Genomic DNA, 16320 nt, shown 5'->3' on the forward strand with positions numbered 1-16320 from the left:
ACGTAGAAACAACAAGTTCGCGAAACTTGCGACCCGACAGGTAAGTTCGCAATTTGCGACATTGTACAAAACCCTCGCGAACTGGCAGAAACCCGCGCAAACACAAAAAAAAAATCCGCAAATTCGCGAGAATTCGCGGATTTTGCGGATTGCGAGTTCGCAAATCCGCAAAATTCGCGAACGCGAGATTCGCAAAATTCGCCCATGCTTAATCATATTTTAATAGTCGACAGGCCTCTAGGCAGCGCCTGAACCCAAGGTTTCTACATATTTTCGTTAGCCATCGTTTGAGTGGCAGATGGTATGCAAGGCAGACAAACAGTTTATGAATTTCAGACTCTACCCTGTAATTACATGCCAGTCAATCTTCCTTGGTCTCTGTGGCTCATTTGCTGGTAAAGCTCATTAGTGAGAGGGTCCCCATTCTAAATTGCATGTACAATTTCCTGGCCAGAAGAGGGTAGATCACATCCAAGAAGGATTATTTTCTATATTCAGCCTTTACTTGGAGGAACTCTGTTGTCATCCGACCACCGGTGGTCCTTTCCTGGAGGGATAATAGGGTATATTGCCTATAGTACAGCACAAGGTCTAGCCTAGATATTAGTGAGCACGCTGACTCAGGCATTTTTCAAAGGTCCTGTTTACCTAGCCTGGCACAAAGATCCCTTATGTGGGAAAGCCAAGGTATTGTCCTGTTAGTTGGAATAGAAAAGATCTCCCTGAGCTCGGCTCTGAGGCAGGACCATTCCGGTGTCACCCATACCCTGCTCCAGAATGTAATAGGCGTAAGGGCAATCTCTTCATCGATGGGCCGCAGGCCCAAGTCCATAAGGAGGGGAACTAAGGGGGTGCTACAAGGAAGACCCAGTAGTTACCTCATGAAGTTGTTCTTTATTTTCATAAGATTAGCGGAAGAGCAGTGCCCCCACAGTTCAGCCCCATATAAAGTGGCTCCCCTGGCTTGAGCTTTATATATATTTCAACAACAGGGGCAGCTGGCTTGAACGTGGAGGTTCTGTACATTTTCATGATCCCCCCAATGTCTGCGTTAACTTGAGACTTGCCTTGGCCAGATGGTATTCCCACTCAAGGTGTTCTGATAATGTGATGCCCAGGTACTCAAATATCCTCAGTCTTTCCAGGGGTATACCATTTAGGGAGGGATTTGAGTGGGTGGATTGGAGGGGGGGGATTGAAGACCGTGAATTTTGTTTTGGTTAAATTGATCTCCAAGCCCCTCATGTTGCAAAGCTCTTCAAAGCCGTCCAGGCTACATTGTATACCCATTGGTGTTTTGGACAACAACAAGGTGTTGTCCGCAAACATCAACGTGGGAACCTTCCCTGAGACTAGCCTTGGTGCGTCATTGTCTTTAGTGTTGTTGAGATGGTCCATGAGCCCATTGATGTAAAGACAGAATAGGGTAGGGGCAAGCACACATCCCTGGCATACCCCCTTTTTGACAGGGAAGCGTGCAGAAAGTTCCCCATATTTTCCACATCTTACTTGTGCGTAATTTTCTGCGTGTAGCCTCACTAGCACGTCAAGGAGGTATGGTACTTTCCAGAGTTTCTTCCTGGGGACATTCAATAAAGGCTTATGGGCAGTCCTGATTAAGAATTCAGGTACCCACACAAAAGAATGAAAATGTTCTGCCACCCACGTGTAACCCAAAGCCTCACTGAATATCTTTCTTCTGTGTAAGATAAGGTGCATAGAGCAAAGGCAACATTGACCTCGGTATCCTCACAATCATGCTGACTAAGACCTGCTCCCAACACCTTTTTGCTTGTATCAGTTGTAATAATGCTTTTCTAAAATGGATCAACACCATGCAGGGGCTGGTCATCACAATTGTCTTTCTTAATAGCTTTAAATACTACAGAGGTGTCATTCAACCACTCAAATTTTCTTTTGGTTTTCAAAAGCAAACTGAAGGGAAATGTTTTAATGGTAAATGATTACAAATATTGAATAGAATTCTAGTAATCCCATCCTTTTCGACAGTTTTTGTAGCATACAGAAGAACAAGTAAGCATAAGCACGTTGTGATGTAAATGGGTTATTCATTTGAACTGTGGCTTCGCCCTTCTGCATGCCTCACTCCTTTGCTTAGCTTGATTTCAACTGTCATCTCCAGCTCCCTTGGAACATGATTAAGTCAAAGTCAAATAAAAGTTATACATCCAAAAGACCATATAAACAATAACACAGGAAAAAAACATACAATGTTAAAAAGTCCAATAGCATATATCCTTATGGATAATAACATAGGTCAGAAGATATTGGACTTGGCCCTGCTTGAATGCTGCCAATGGTGTGCAGAGGTTTATTTTCACCAGTGAAGGAAATGTCACTTTTAAAATGGATGCCATTGCTGTGTGCTTTGTGCCGCCTGCCTGCGGTGGGTTGGCGGTCTAGTGTTCAAAGTGACAGGGTGCCATACATCTCCCCCACAGTGACAGTTGGGACTGGAACTGCCAAGAGTCTTCTGGAAGCTTTTAGCCCTTTCTGGTGGGTGGGGTTAGGGGCGTATATATAGAGGAGCTGAGGCTCCCTGCCATGGACTGTGCGTGGACTTTGACTGAGAGGAGACACTCTGCCAGGAGGTACCGCCGCAAGGTCCTGTGTGCTGGCCCCTGTGCCCATCTGTACCCCTCTACTGTCCACAGGGCTAGTGAGAGACTCTGCTGGAGTGGAGACAGCTGCGCTAGCCGGATTGCCATTGTAATGGAGGATGACTGTTCCTAGGAGCTGCTACTTCAGGTCTGGTGAGCTGCCCTACTGCCTGCTGATCTCGCCCTGCATTAACTGTCTCCTGGCCCCTAGCGCCCGTGAGCGCTATATCTCCAGTGACTATACTTGCCTGCCTCCCGAGCGCCTTGTGAGGGCTGCAGCTTTATTTGGTGGGACCTAGCACCTGGGAAGCGCTACAACTTTATTCCAGCAGTGACTGTGCCCTGCCTGTTGTCTAGCGCCTGGTGAGCGCTTTGTCTATACTGCCCAGGAGGTGAGGAACACCTGCCCCCCTGCAGCCCAGTGCTGCCTGGAGGAGCTGATCATCTGAAAATGCAGCAGGAGCCCACCCTGCGTTTGTGCGCAAGGCCTGCTTTAACACAGCAGGTGCCTATCCCGCGTTACTGCTGCATTATAGTGCTGCCGTGGGGGAGCGGTGTATTTAAACATACAGCGGGAGCCTACCCAGCATGTTGGCAACCCCGCACTTGTGCTGCTGAAGGTGGCAGGAGCCCACCCCGTACTTCGAAAGTGCCCTGGATCACAGCCACAGCCCATGTTCACGGAGAGAGGAGTGCCGCTGCGCTGCCCACGGCGACCAGGAAGCTGAGCAGAGGCCGCCTGGTGGTGGTAGGCGGGGCCTGCTGTAAGACGTCCGGAGCCGTGCCGGCTCCACACCAAAGTCCCGGGTCCCAGGACGGGGCCCGGGTGCAGTTAGTAGAGTGCCGGAGGGAGGAAGCCAAGAATCGGGCCTTGTCCCACCCAGGCGGAGCGGAGTCCGGGAGTTCGGGAGAAGCCTGAGGCGCTTGGTCGAAGTCTCTCCCCACGGTGACAGGAACGAAGCCCGAAGAGTGCGCTGCCCCAGGTGAGAGGTAGCCAGTGAGTAGTTCTAGACTGTCGGGAGGGGGGGCGGCCGAGGCATGCTGTCGGTGCTTGACGCCCCAGATACCCAGAAGTGTTCGGGTGTTGGTGATCCACACAGCCGCACTGCCCAAGAGCGGGCCACTGCAGTGTGAGCAATTCTGTTGTGGAGAGTCCCAGAGGGGGGCTCCCACTTGTACTGTGACTTCTACCTCATCCAGTACAGCTGCACCACAGGAACGGGTGGCTGCAACGTTGGGCAAGCTTTGCTTTGGAGCTCCAGATAGGGGCTCCCATGTGTACAGTTGTGCCAGTACTCTGTTGGGGCGTATTTCTAATTTAAGAGCCCCAGGGAGGTTCTCTAGCGGTCCTGTGATAACTGTATCTTACAGAACTGCCCGCTGGCCAGTGGGCAGTTGCAACAATTGGGGCACACAGTGTTTATGCTTGCGAGGCCCATGGCCTCCTCTGATTTAATGCCTAAGGTGTTGCTCCTGATTTCTGCCTAATGATTTCATGCCGAGGTTTATTTACATAAGGCGCCCTGCCAATGTTCTGAGAAGGGCATTTATACAGGCATAATATAGTTTAGACTGATAATGTGCGTATGCGTACTCTGAACTAGGCCAATGTGATTGATACACATGCTTTTATGCATAATGAACCTGTGACTCCTGATAATGTGTTGTTTAGGCCCTAATGATGCCTACTGCAGATGTTCCTGCGTAATGCCATGTTAGGACGCTTCATGTTTCTACCTAATGCTAATGATAATGTTTTTTCCCTAAGGGTGAATGCTCGTGGTTTTGCATTCACTGTTAATGTTTTTTTCCCTAATGCCTACGCGGACAGTTTAGGCCTAAGGTTGATGCCTAATGTTTTGCCCCTAATGCATACAGTGTTGGTGGTCTGCTTACTATGCCTAATCGAATGCGTTTTTATACCCATTGAGATGCCTCATGCAAGTATGCTTAATGTAATGTGACGCATGCTGATGAAGTGCGTAATGTGCTTCAAAGCCTAAGGGTTTTTATACCTACTGGTTCTATGCCTAAGGCAAGTATGCTAATGAGGTTTTTGTGCCCAAGGATATGCTTTCAGCCTAATGCACAACTTTACAGCTAACGGGGTTCATGTTATTGTGCTGAGCTGAGTTCATTTATTCACCAGCAGGTACTGGTTGTTACACCTATATCCCTACTGATGGTTACATTTTAGGGATACTATTTGTGCTCTATGACGTTTCTGGCAGTGGCCCGATTGGCCCTGCCCTGTAAACAATTCCCCGGTAAATTGCTGCCTGGTGACAGTTGGCACAGTGTTTTATGTGCCTGTGATTACGACCCTAATGTGTTAATACAAAAAGGTACTTTTACACAACCTGGTGTGGAGTCTCTTTTGTAGTGTGCCCGGTGTGTCGCCTGTAAGCGTGTGCTGCGCAGACGCTTTACACAATGCCCTGGAGTTTAGCCTACCCGCTCTGCACCACACTACCCCGTTTCTAACAGAAGAAAACAGTGCATATCATTTGAAATTCATCTGTTTAAAATATTACATTAACACCCATTCCGTTTCCGAATATCAAAGGCAGTTTTTATCAAATTTAAAAATGAATAACACAATTCCCGCGAGCCCAGGGATTGCAGAAATATAAGCCCTTCCTTATGAAGTCTCAGAATCGATTTGCGCAAAATTGGGCTCCTGTTGGTGTCAGAACTCTACACATAAGGGTAGGGCCGATACAGCAATGGGTGAGGAACATTCGAACATGTTTATGTACAATGCATGCTAAACAAAGTTATTCCCGGGTATATAATCATGTCCAAAGTTAATCAAGAAGACCAACTAGAAGGCAGTAATGTAGTCTACTAGTCAAGGTCTATTCCAGCTTGGACTTGAGCATTAGGATTTTTTTCACTTCTTTTTTGAAGGCAGGGGTCTTGGGGTCTGTACGGATTTCCGGAGGAAGAGAGTTACACATTTTAGGGGCAAGGCCAGAGAAGGCTATGTTACTCAATCTCTTTCTGTGGAAAAGCTGTGGTTTCAGGAGCATTGTACTTGCACTTCGTGATGCTCTGCATCCCCCTGATAGTTCTAGTTTTTGAGTCAGATAGATGGGGGTCTTGAAGTGAAGGGCTTTGTACCTCATGCAGACATTTTTTAGGTGAATTCTGGCCTCATATGGTAACCAGTTTAGGGATTTTAGACCTGGGGAAATGTGTTCTTTTCTTTTTGTCCACTAATCAGTCTAGCTGCGGCATTAAGAGAAGCCCTTAGAGGCACCATGCTCAGTTTGGGGAGACACATAGCGTGGAACCACTGTAGTTTAGTCTTGGCAAAACTAAAGCTTGTATCGCCAATTTGAAGTCTTTCTGTGGAAGGAATGGCTTGAGATTCCTTAGTATACTCAACTGATGTTTAGCTCCCTTGGTTGCATTGCTGATATAGTTCTTCCTATTCAAGTGCAAGTCAAGTGTAATTCTGAGTGATTTAGCTGTCTCAATAATGTGGGGAAAACAGTTGAAGGCTGTGAGGTGTTTCATCCGAAGGTCAGTCTTGGAAATATGATTAGGGGGAGTTCTGAGAAGGAATTCGGATTTGAATGTGGTGAGCTTGAGGTAGTTGTCCGGACCGTGAGCCAGTTTTTGAGTATTCATCAGGGTTGAGTTGAGTGAGATGATGTTTTCTGGGAGGTGATTTGCAGATAGAGTTGAGTGTTGTCCGCATACATATGAAAAAGAATGTTTGCGGAGATCAAGATATTTGGTAACAGTTCCAAGAATAAATTGAACAGTATGGGTGATAGGGCGGACCCCTGGGAACCCCCATAGTTACGGTATGGGGCTGGGAAAGAGATTGATTCGAATTACAAAAGAAGTATCTAGGAGTCAAAGAAGGAAACTTTAATCACAAACAGACCTTGACATGACAAAAACAAGTATTGTGAATTAGATAATTCAGTAACACCATGTGATTCAATGTAACACAGTGCACGTGATTACTCTACTGGGAAACACAGACCCAAGGATAGATGAGGATTTTCCATCAGTTGTTGATCTGTTCCGCCACTTTTACATCATATGGATTCTCCTTACCCAGGAGTTAGTGCGATCACAGTCACAGGAATGTAGAAGGACTGTGAGAGCCAGAAGACCCTTTGTTAATATCTAGTGGGTGGTGTCAGTGTAGTAGGACAACTGAAAAAAAGCAGTGCAAATATGTCATTAGTGACAGAATAAAATTGGGTAAGACTGAGTAGAAGTGAATATTTTAATGATTTCTCTCAGCTCCCCAAACGTAAAAACAATGGTGGATAAACAGATTTAACAGAACATCTGTTCAGCAAATACCACTACCAGCTGTATGTTTTAGCGCTGTACTTCACTTAAGCATTGTTGATTTATTTGTGCAGTCCTAGTCTGTAGTGCTCGCTGTGAAGCTTGGACCTTGGATTGTTATCTGTATTGCTCGTTTTGTGCAGTGATAATAGTAGCGCTCACATCACAGATTTTTATACTTTCATCAATACCTGATTGTGCCGGTGCCACTGCCCACAGCGTATCCCTTCTTTGTGCCCCATCCTGTTCCGGTTTCTCTTTTGCTGCCATTTTGTTGTTGTTGTGCCTCGGAGCCCGTCCTCTCCACCCCGCTACCGCCTCCCAGCTGCTCCTTCCTCGCCCCTCCCCCCGCCCCCCTCCACTATCCACTTATGACAGATGCTTTTGCGCGCAGTGGTGGCGCCCCATGCGCGCCGAAGGTGCGCCAAAGGTAAGCCCGTCTACGCCTGTCCGCGCCTGGACCGCGCCCAGCGGCAGACCCCCTGGTCCTCGCAAATCCCACTCCACCCACATAACGTACGATGCCGCATCCCTCTCAGCACTCAACCCCGGCCGACTCCAAGACTGCTACCAAGCCACCCCTGGACACACCCACGGACCCTTCACCTGCCACTCCTGCAAACTCGACTGCATCAAGACCCACACTAAATTCACAGACTCCAAACAGAGCTCCGACTCTAACCACCTGAAGTGCATCCTACTCAACACCCGCTCGGTCCACAGACACGGCATTGAACTTTAGAACCTACTCGACACCACTTCGCCGGACGTCGCCTTCCTTACAGAAACGTGGATGAACGTCTCATCAGCTCCCGACATCGCCATAGCCATCCCGGACGGCTACAAGATCATCCGAAAGGACTGCACCATCCAAACAGGAGGAGGCATCGCCATCGTACATAAGAATTCCATCTGCATCACGACCAGCTCAGACGATAACCTCGCGGCCGCCAAACACCTTCACTTCCAGATCCACACCGACCCAAAAACCACATTCAGAGGCACCCTCATCTACAGACCACCAGGACCCCGCACTCAATTCAGCGAAGACATCACTGACTTCATCAGCCCACACGCCCTCCCCTCTGAGGACTACATTCTACTGGGTGACCTCAACTTCCACCTGGAAAAGAAAAACGACAACAACACCACCACCCTCCTGGACAACTTGGCCAATCTCGGACTAAAACAACTTGTTGATACCCCCACCCACTATGCCGGGCACACGCTCGACCCAATCTTCACCTCCAGCAAGCACATCTCCTTCAACCACACCACAGCTCTCCATTGGACGGACCACAGCTGCGTTCACTTCAACTACAAAAAGACCACGACCCACAACCTCTCACAACCAATTCCCCGAAGAAACTGGAACAAAATTACCACTGACCAGCTCTTCACTTCGCTTCACAAAAACCCTCCTGCCAAATCATCGGACCCAAATCAAGCTGCCACCAACCTCACACAATGGATCACCCACAGCGCTGACGAACTAGCACCCTTGAAAAACCATCAAATCAAGCAAAGTAGCAAAAAAGCCCCCTGGTTCAACGATGACCTTAAGACATCCAAGAAGTTCTGTCCTACCCTCGAGAAAGCCTGGAGAAACAACCCAACCACTGACAACCTGACCACCTACAAGAACGCCACCCGCAAACACCACCAACTGATTCGATCCACCAAGAAATCAGCATTCAAGGATCGACTTGACAACAACGCCCACAACAGCAAGTAACTATTCAACATCGTCAAAGAATTTACCAACCCCACCGCCGGCACCAACAACATCTCCCCATCCCAAGACCTCTGCGACTCCCTAGCCTCTTCTTCCACAACAAAATCGCCAACATACATAACAGCTTTGAAAACCAGTCCGGAGACCAGTCCACTCCACCCACCCCCGAACCAAATCCCCCCTCTAACAACCTTTGCGCCTGGGACCCAATCCCCACTGAAGACACCATCCACCTGATGAACTCCATCCACTCAGGATCGCCTACCGACCCATGTCCCCACCACATTTTCAACAAAGCAGACTCCATCATCGCACCCCATCTCCGAGACGTCATCAACTGCTCCCTCAACTCCGCTACCTTCCCGGGAAGCTGGAAACATGCCGAACTCAGCGCCCTTCTGAAGAAACCCACAGCAGACCCCACTGAACTTAAGAACTACCGCCCCATTTCGCTCCTCCCATTCCCTGCCAAAGTCATTGAGAAAGCCGTCAACAGTCAGCTCGCCACCTTCCTCGAATCCAACAAATCCCTCGACACTTCACAGTCCGGCTTCCGAGCCAAACACAGCACCGAAACCGCCCTCATCGCAGCAACAGACGACATTCGAACACTACTGGACAACGGAGAAACAGTTGCCCTCATCCTACTCGAACACTCCGCAGCCTTCAACACAGTCTGTCATAGCACCCTCATACAACGCCTCAACAACGTCGGAATACAAGGAAAAGCATTAGACTGGATCATCTCGTTCCTCGCCGGAAGAACCCAGAGAGTCCTCTCCCGCCTTTCAGATCGGAGCCCACCAAAGTCATCTGTGGCGTACCACAAGGATCTTCACTCAATCCCACCCTCTTCAATGTATACATGAGGCCCCTCGCATCCATCGCGCGCCAACACAACCTCAACATCATCTCCTACGCAGACGACACCCAGCTGATCCTCTCCCTCACCAAAGACCCAAATACCGCCAAAACCAACTTCCACGAAGGAATGAAAGATGTTGCCGAGTGGATGAAGAACAGCCGTCTAAAACTGAACTCGGACAAAACAGAAGTCCTAATCTTAGGCTCATCCCCCTCTGCTTGGGACGACTCATGGTGGCCACCGGCCCTGGGAATAGCACCCATACCAACGGACCACACACGCAACCTGGGCTTCATCCTGGACTCCTCACTCTCGATGACCAGACAAGTCAACGCCGTTTCTTCATCATGCTTCAACATCCTACGCATCCTCAAAAAAATATTCAGCTGGATCCCCACCGAAACAAGAAAAACGGTCACCCACGCACTAATCACAAGCCGACTGGATTACGGAAACACCCTTTACGCCGGAACCACAGCCAAACTACAGGAAAAACTCCAACGCATCCAAAACGCCTCAGCCAGACTCATACTAGACATCCCCCGCCAAGCTCACATTTCCGGTCACCTGAAAGACCACCACTGGCTCCCCGTCAACAAGAGGATAACGTTCCGACTCCTCACCCACGCACACAAAGCCCTCTACGACCTAGGACCCGAATGCCTCAACACGCGCCTGTCCTTTTACACCCCCACCCACCAACTTCGTTCGTCCAATCAGGCCCTCGCCACTATTCCGCGCATCAACAGATCCACCATGGGGGGAAGAGCCTTCTCCTACTTAGCGGCCAAAACCTGGAATTCTCTCCCTACCCACCTCCGCCTTACACAGAACCACCTCTCCTTCAGAAAGCAACTTAAAACTTGGATATTCGATAAGTAAAGTACCCCCCCCCCCTCCCTCCCCTCCCTCAAGCGCCTTTAGACCCTCTGGGTGAGTAGTGCGCTATACAAATTTCTGAACTTGAACTTGACATGAAAGCAAACAAGAACAATTACCTGCCTTACCTTTTTCTAGAACTTTTTCTTAATATTTGATTTGGCATCCATGAAGATACAGCAAAACTAAGATATATATATAGCCTTCTTCTTTGCTGCTTTGCTGGAGTGGGATGGAGTATATATATATATATATAACTCCTTCCCAGCAAAGAAAAGGTGGAGGCCAGAGGGGGTTCAGCAGGAAAACACCTTTATTCAAAAATGCATACAGTGAGTGGCGGCGAATGCCTTTCGGCAGTCTTAGCCTTCGTCAGCGTCCTTCACTCACGATAGTCCATATATATGAAGCACGAAAGTCCCAGCAGTGCGACCAACCTTCACAGCGGCGCCGAACCAGGAAACAAACTCCACAGGCAAGACTTAGTGCTTAAGGGTGTTTAATTATAGCATCAGATGTCCAAATGACGCATTTCGGCCGCCAGACATGCGGCCTTGATCACATAGCGCTAGCAATGTTGGGAAGGTGAATTTATATACATTGTGAAGGAGAGGCAGTATTTTTACTATGTTCATCAAAGTGATACTGCAGTTTTACAACACGTTGGAAGGCAACATGTGTGACATCACGATTTAACTACATCAGACATGTAGTAAGGCAGAATAGACATAGCAAAAGGACTATAAAACCTAAGCATGATGCTTTAGACCAGTGATATATATATTTATATATATATATAATATATATATATATATATATATATATATATATATATATATATATATATATATATATATATATATATATATATTTTTTTTTTTTAAACATAAAACAGTTGCCCATACAGGGCGATTTAACATTTGCTTATTTGCACATTGCATAACAATAAACGTTAAGGGGCTTGGACACTCACGGTGTGATATTATGCAGTTTATACATGACAACCACAGTAACACTCAGTTAGAGTCTCCAATATCCAGTCGAGAGATATAATGTATATATATACGTAATTTTTATACAAAACGAACTTTGTGTTATTTTGAAATTTGCAACTTTTTATCAATTACTGTGATGTTGAATTTTCGTTTGAACTGACCCTGAGAATTATCGAGTGTTTTAATAAGCAATGTAATATATAATGAATTTCATGGGGTGTACCCCATTGTTTTTAATTGCACGAGCACTTTTTCGAATGCCATACTCCTTGACAAGTTTTGTAAAGAACTTAAGATTGCACATGTAAACAAATGCACATTGTAAGATGTCTGCCGAATAACTTACATGGCAGTTTAGTCCTCTCTTGATGTCGATAGAGGGGTGGAGATAAAATGGCGCTCTTTTGTTATGCACTTTGACACTGAGGAAGCCTTTACGGAGAAACACGTTTGTCATCTTGGGGGCAGGGGGGTCTGCCAATAAATCGTTTCCAGTATCTGAAAGCTTGGAGTGCCGTCTACTTTCTTTCACAAAAGCAAGTGTTCGTCAATATATATATATATATATATATATATATATATATATATATATATATATATATATATTACCTACTGGCGGTCGCCAGTAGGTATATATAGTTAGGATTTTTTCCCTATGGGATTTTTGAAAATTCTATGTCTAATAACTTTGGCGTTTGTGGACGGAATCGGCTGAAATTTTCAGGAAAATGGCACATTTTGTTTCTGAGCAGCCCCTGAAAATCTGGGGGGGTTTCGTCAAGGGGGGGCCGAGGAAAAAGGGGGGTCCCAAAACGCGTTTTCCCCATGTTAATTTCCATAGGGCGGTTGGCCTCACTTTTAGCTCGAACGGCTGAATGGATTTGCACGAAACTTGGCAAAATTGTAGGGACTGTTAGCCCGATGTGCTTTTGCTAGGTCTCAATATATGTGCTCCAGTAGTTTTTGAGAAATTAACGTTCAAAACAAGATATATATCTGTAACAGCGCTCCGGGCAGCGATCCGGTCCGCTTACTTTTCGCGAAACGGAACTTTGCGCGCAGAAAGCTGATTGGCTCTCCGGTGTCTGTCAACATTCTAAACAGTCCGGAGCGGCCGCCATCTTATCTCTCGGTAGGATCGAGAGAGAAGAAGAGGTGAAAAACGAAGGGGGAATTTAATGAAAGGGGGCAAGGTATACCCCTCTTGACCCCCTAGGATTGTTGTTGGGGTTATTAAAGGGTCCCGTGGGGAAAATAAAAAAAAAAGATTTTTCACGGTAGAAGCGCTTCACGGGCCGCGAACTGGGCCGCAAACTGGTAGCGAAACGGGAATTCGCCATTTTGTGCTTCGTTTTAATTGTTTAGAGACAAAAATTATCGCCGCACATCGGCCACAATGCATGAATATCGCTGAAAAGTCAGCGATATTCATGCATTATCCAGCAAATGCTCTTAGCCATGTTATCCACCTTCCATTGGATAACAGAAAGCTGATTGGCTCTCCGGTGTCTGTCAACATTCTAAACAGTCCGGAGCGGCCGCCATCTTATCTCTCGGTAGGATCGAGAGAGAAGAAGAGGTGAAAAACGAAGGGGGAATTTATTGAAAGGGGGCAAGGTATACCCCTCTTGACCCCCTAGGATTGTTGTTGGGGTTATTAAAGGGTCCCGTGGGGAAAATAAAAAAAAAATGATTTTTCACGGTAGAAGCGCTTCACGGGTCGCGAACTGGGCCGCAAACTGGTAGCGAAACGGGAATTCGCCATTTTGTGTTTCGTTTTAATTGTTTAGAGACAAAAATTATCGCCGCACATCGGCCACAATGCATGAATATCGCTGAAAAGTCAGCGATATTCATGCATTATCCAGCAAATGCTCTTAGCCATGTTATCCACCTTCCATTGGATAACAGAAAGCTGATTGGCTCTCCGGTGTCTGTCAACATTCTAAACAGTCCGGAGCGGCCGCCATCTTATCTCTCGGTAGGATCGAGAGAGAAGAAGAGGTGAAAAACGAAGGGGGAATTTATTGAAAGGGGGCAAGGTATACCCCTCTTGACCCCCTAGGATTGTTGTTGGGGTTATTAAAGGGTCCCGTGAGGAAAATAAAAAAAAAATGATTTTTCACGGTAGAAGCGCTTCACGGGTCGCGAACTGGGCCGCAAACTGGTAGCGAAACGGGAATTCGCCATTTTGTGTTTCGTTTTAATTGTTTAGAGACAAAAATTATCGCCGCACATCGGCCACAATGCATGAATATCGCTGAAAAGTCAGCGATATTCATGCATTATCCAGCAAATGCTCTTAGCCATGTTATCCACCTTCCATTGGATAACATGGCTAAAAACTGCTCTGTGCGTGAGCTTTTTTTTTTTTTTTTGCTGCGTGACGTTTGTTAACGTTCGATTCGATGGAAATCAGGAAGTGTTGACCACCATTTTGTCACTGCGAGTAAATATTTTGTTATAAATGAATCCTTATTGATAAACATTGTCTGCGCCATCTTGCGTTTTTGTCCAATGCCACAATTTTGTCGTGCACGGCAGCCATTTTAGATGCCTTGACCAGGGCCACTCTCTGCACGCCGCCGATCCTCAGCATGGCTCCCCACCCTCGCAAGCATCTCCCCCACGCACTGGTCACCCCCGCTGTTTCTCTCATGCATGGGCCATATACTTCCCCCCATCTGCACTGCTCTTCTCTGAGAATCACACCCTGTGCCCGCCCGACACCTCCCTTTCACCCTATTCACTACCGCACCCTCTGACACTCCTCTTCCTCTGTGTCCGATTGTCCAGGCCAGACCTAGGCTATCACCTAGCCCTACGGATGTAGTTTAGGGCCCCAGCTGTAGAGTATCCAGACATGCCAACCCTCCCGATTCAGGCGTGAGACTACTGATTTCAGTGCTAGTCTCCCGCCTCCCGATTCCTGCAAGCAAAAACCCGGGGGCATATTACCAACAACTAGCGATAATTTTTGTCTCTAACTTGTTTAGAGACAAAAATTATCGCCGCACATCGGCGAATTTTATCGCACATAAACCTTGCTATTAGCAAGGTTTATCGCAAATGCGATAAAAAACGGCCGCAATGCATGAATATCGTTGAAAAGTCAGCGATATTCATGCATTATCCAGCAAATGCTCTTAGCCATGTTATCCACTTCCCATTGGATAACATGGCTAAAACTGCTCAGGGCAGGTGTTAGGTTTTGGAGATATTCGCGCTTAGCGCGAATATCTCCAAAAGTTGGTAATAGGAGATAGCGATGGTTAGGGACTGTTTCCAGTCGCTAAAATCTTGGCACGCCCACTTTGCATGTCATTAGTGATAAATATCACTGATATGCAAAGCGGGGCCCAAGATGGTCGCTATCACCTTTTAGCTGTCACTAACTGGTGTTAGCGACAGCTTGGTAATAGGGAGATAATTTTATCTCTTTTTTTTTTGGCTTTTAAAGCCCAAAAAGCGGAAATAAACCCCCTTGATAATATGCCCCATGATTTCTCGGGGGTTTCAGCTGACAGGGCTTGGTATTGTGTTACGTGCTAATTCTTCCAGGAAACGTCAGAGGGTCGATGCAGGGGTTCTAGAAGGGGTGATAAACCATTTAAGCCTCATGAACAAGCGCATGGTCTTTTAAAGATTTGTGAAGTACTCGGGGCGGCGGTGTGTGTGTGCCCTCTTTCAGGAGCGGGCGGGGGGGCACTGCCAGCAACTTGCCAGGCCAGGCAGTGTTCAACACGTGCATCACCCTTTCTCTGCCTGCTATTGCGCTCCATGCTTCGGAAAGGTAAGAAAAAGAACGTGCATTTGAGTTTGAAATGTCCGATCTTGTAGCAGTACACTTGCAAAGCCCACACATGACAATAACCCGATTCAAGGCCCCATTCACCCGATTTTTTAAACATATATAGCACTCCAACAAAGTTAGATTTTAAAACTTTATTAACATTTAACTATAATGAACGGAACAAAAACTGTAAAAACATTTAAACATTTTTCACCCAAAAAAGCAACAATGGTCAGAAGCTGTCTTTTGTGCGAATAGTCCCAAGGCAGCACAACGTGCAGAGTTCTGGACGGCACCCAGGTGATGTCGCCTGGGTGCCGCACTGGTTTTGGGATCCTACAATGCTGCTCCGAAAATTGGCGTGGGGCGTCCCGGGTGGGGCGGGGGGAGGCCTCGTCAGTAGCGGTCTGTTGTGCGAATAGTCCCAAGGCAGCAGATCGCGCTGAGATGTTGATGGCACCCAGGTGATGTCCAGTAAACTGCCGCACTGGTTTTGGTATCCTACAATGCTGCTCCGAAGATTTGCGTGCGGCGGCCCGGGGGGGGGGGCGTGGGGGAGGCGGCGTGAACGGGCCTCCCCAGGTGGCGGCCATCCAGCTGAGTTGCGCCCGCTCTTGCGGCTACAGCGTCTCGCTCACCATGTTGTTGAGTTGCTCCCACTCTTGCAGTGCAGCGATAGGCGCCTGCCACATGACTCTTAAAATGGCGGACGGCTCTTCGGTTTTGGGCCTGGTGCACTGAAATGGCCCTGGGACACCTTGGAACTCGGACGCTTGCCTGCTAGGGCTTGGGCTCCATTCTCGAAAAGCGTCCCCTCAGCCGTGAAGATTCTACAAAAGTCTTGGGGGCCCCCGACTCCCGCAGGCTTCCGGTGGGGAGCGGCTGCCATGATTGCTCGCGGAATGACCACGACGGAGCCACGAGATGGTGGTGCTCTCATGCTGACGCCAGCTTCAGTCTGAATGATCCAGAAACAAGGTGGGGCTTTCATCGTTTGGGAAAAAAAAATGTTCTAAACCAATGAAAAGTGTTATTTTTAGGTCATATGACCAAGCCTTCCATCTTTAGGAAACCAAAAGTAAAATGATCCAATGAAAAGTTTTATAAACAAGTCA

At 47.4% G+C, this 16320-nt stretch overlaps 1 protein-coding gene across 1 annotated transcript in view; it reads left to right on the forward strand.

Moving 5' to 3' along the window:
* The window catches only part of LOC147727266 (uncharacterized), a 734797-nt gene that overhangs the window by 677882 nt on the left and 40595 nt on the right, over positions 1 to 16320 (forward strand). The window lies entirely within an intron of this gene.

The sequence above is a fragment of the Lissotriton vulgaris genome, chromosome 3_1, assembly GCF_964263255.1.
Source record: "Lissotriton vulgaris chromosome 3_1, aLisVul1.2, whole genome shotgun sequence".
NCBI lineage: Eukaryota > Metazoa > Chordata > Amphibia > Caudata > Salamandridae > Lissotriton > Lissotriton vulgaris.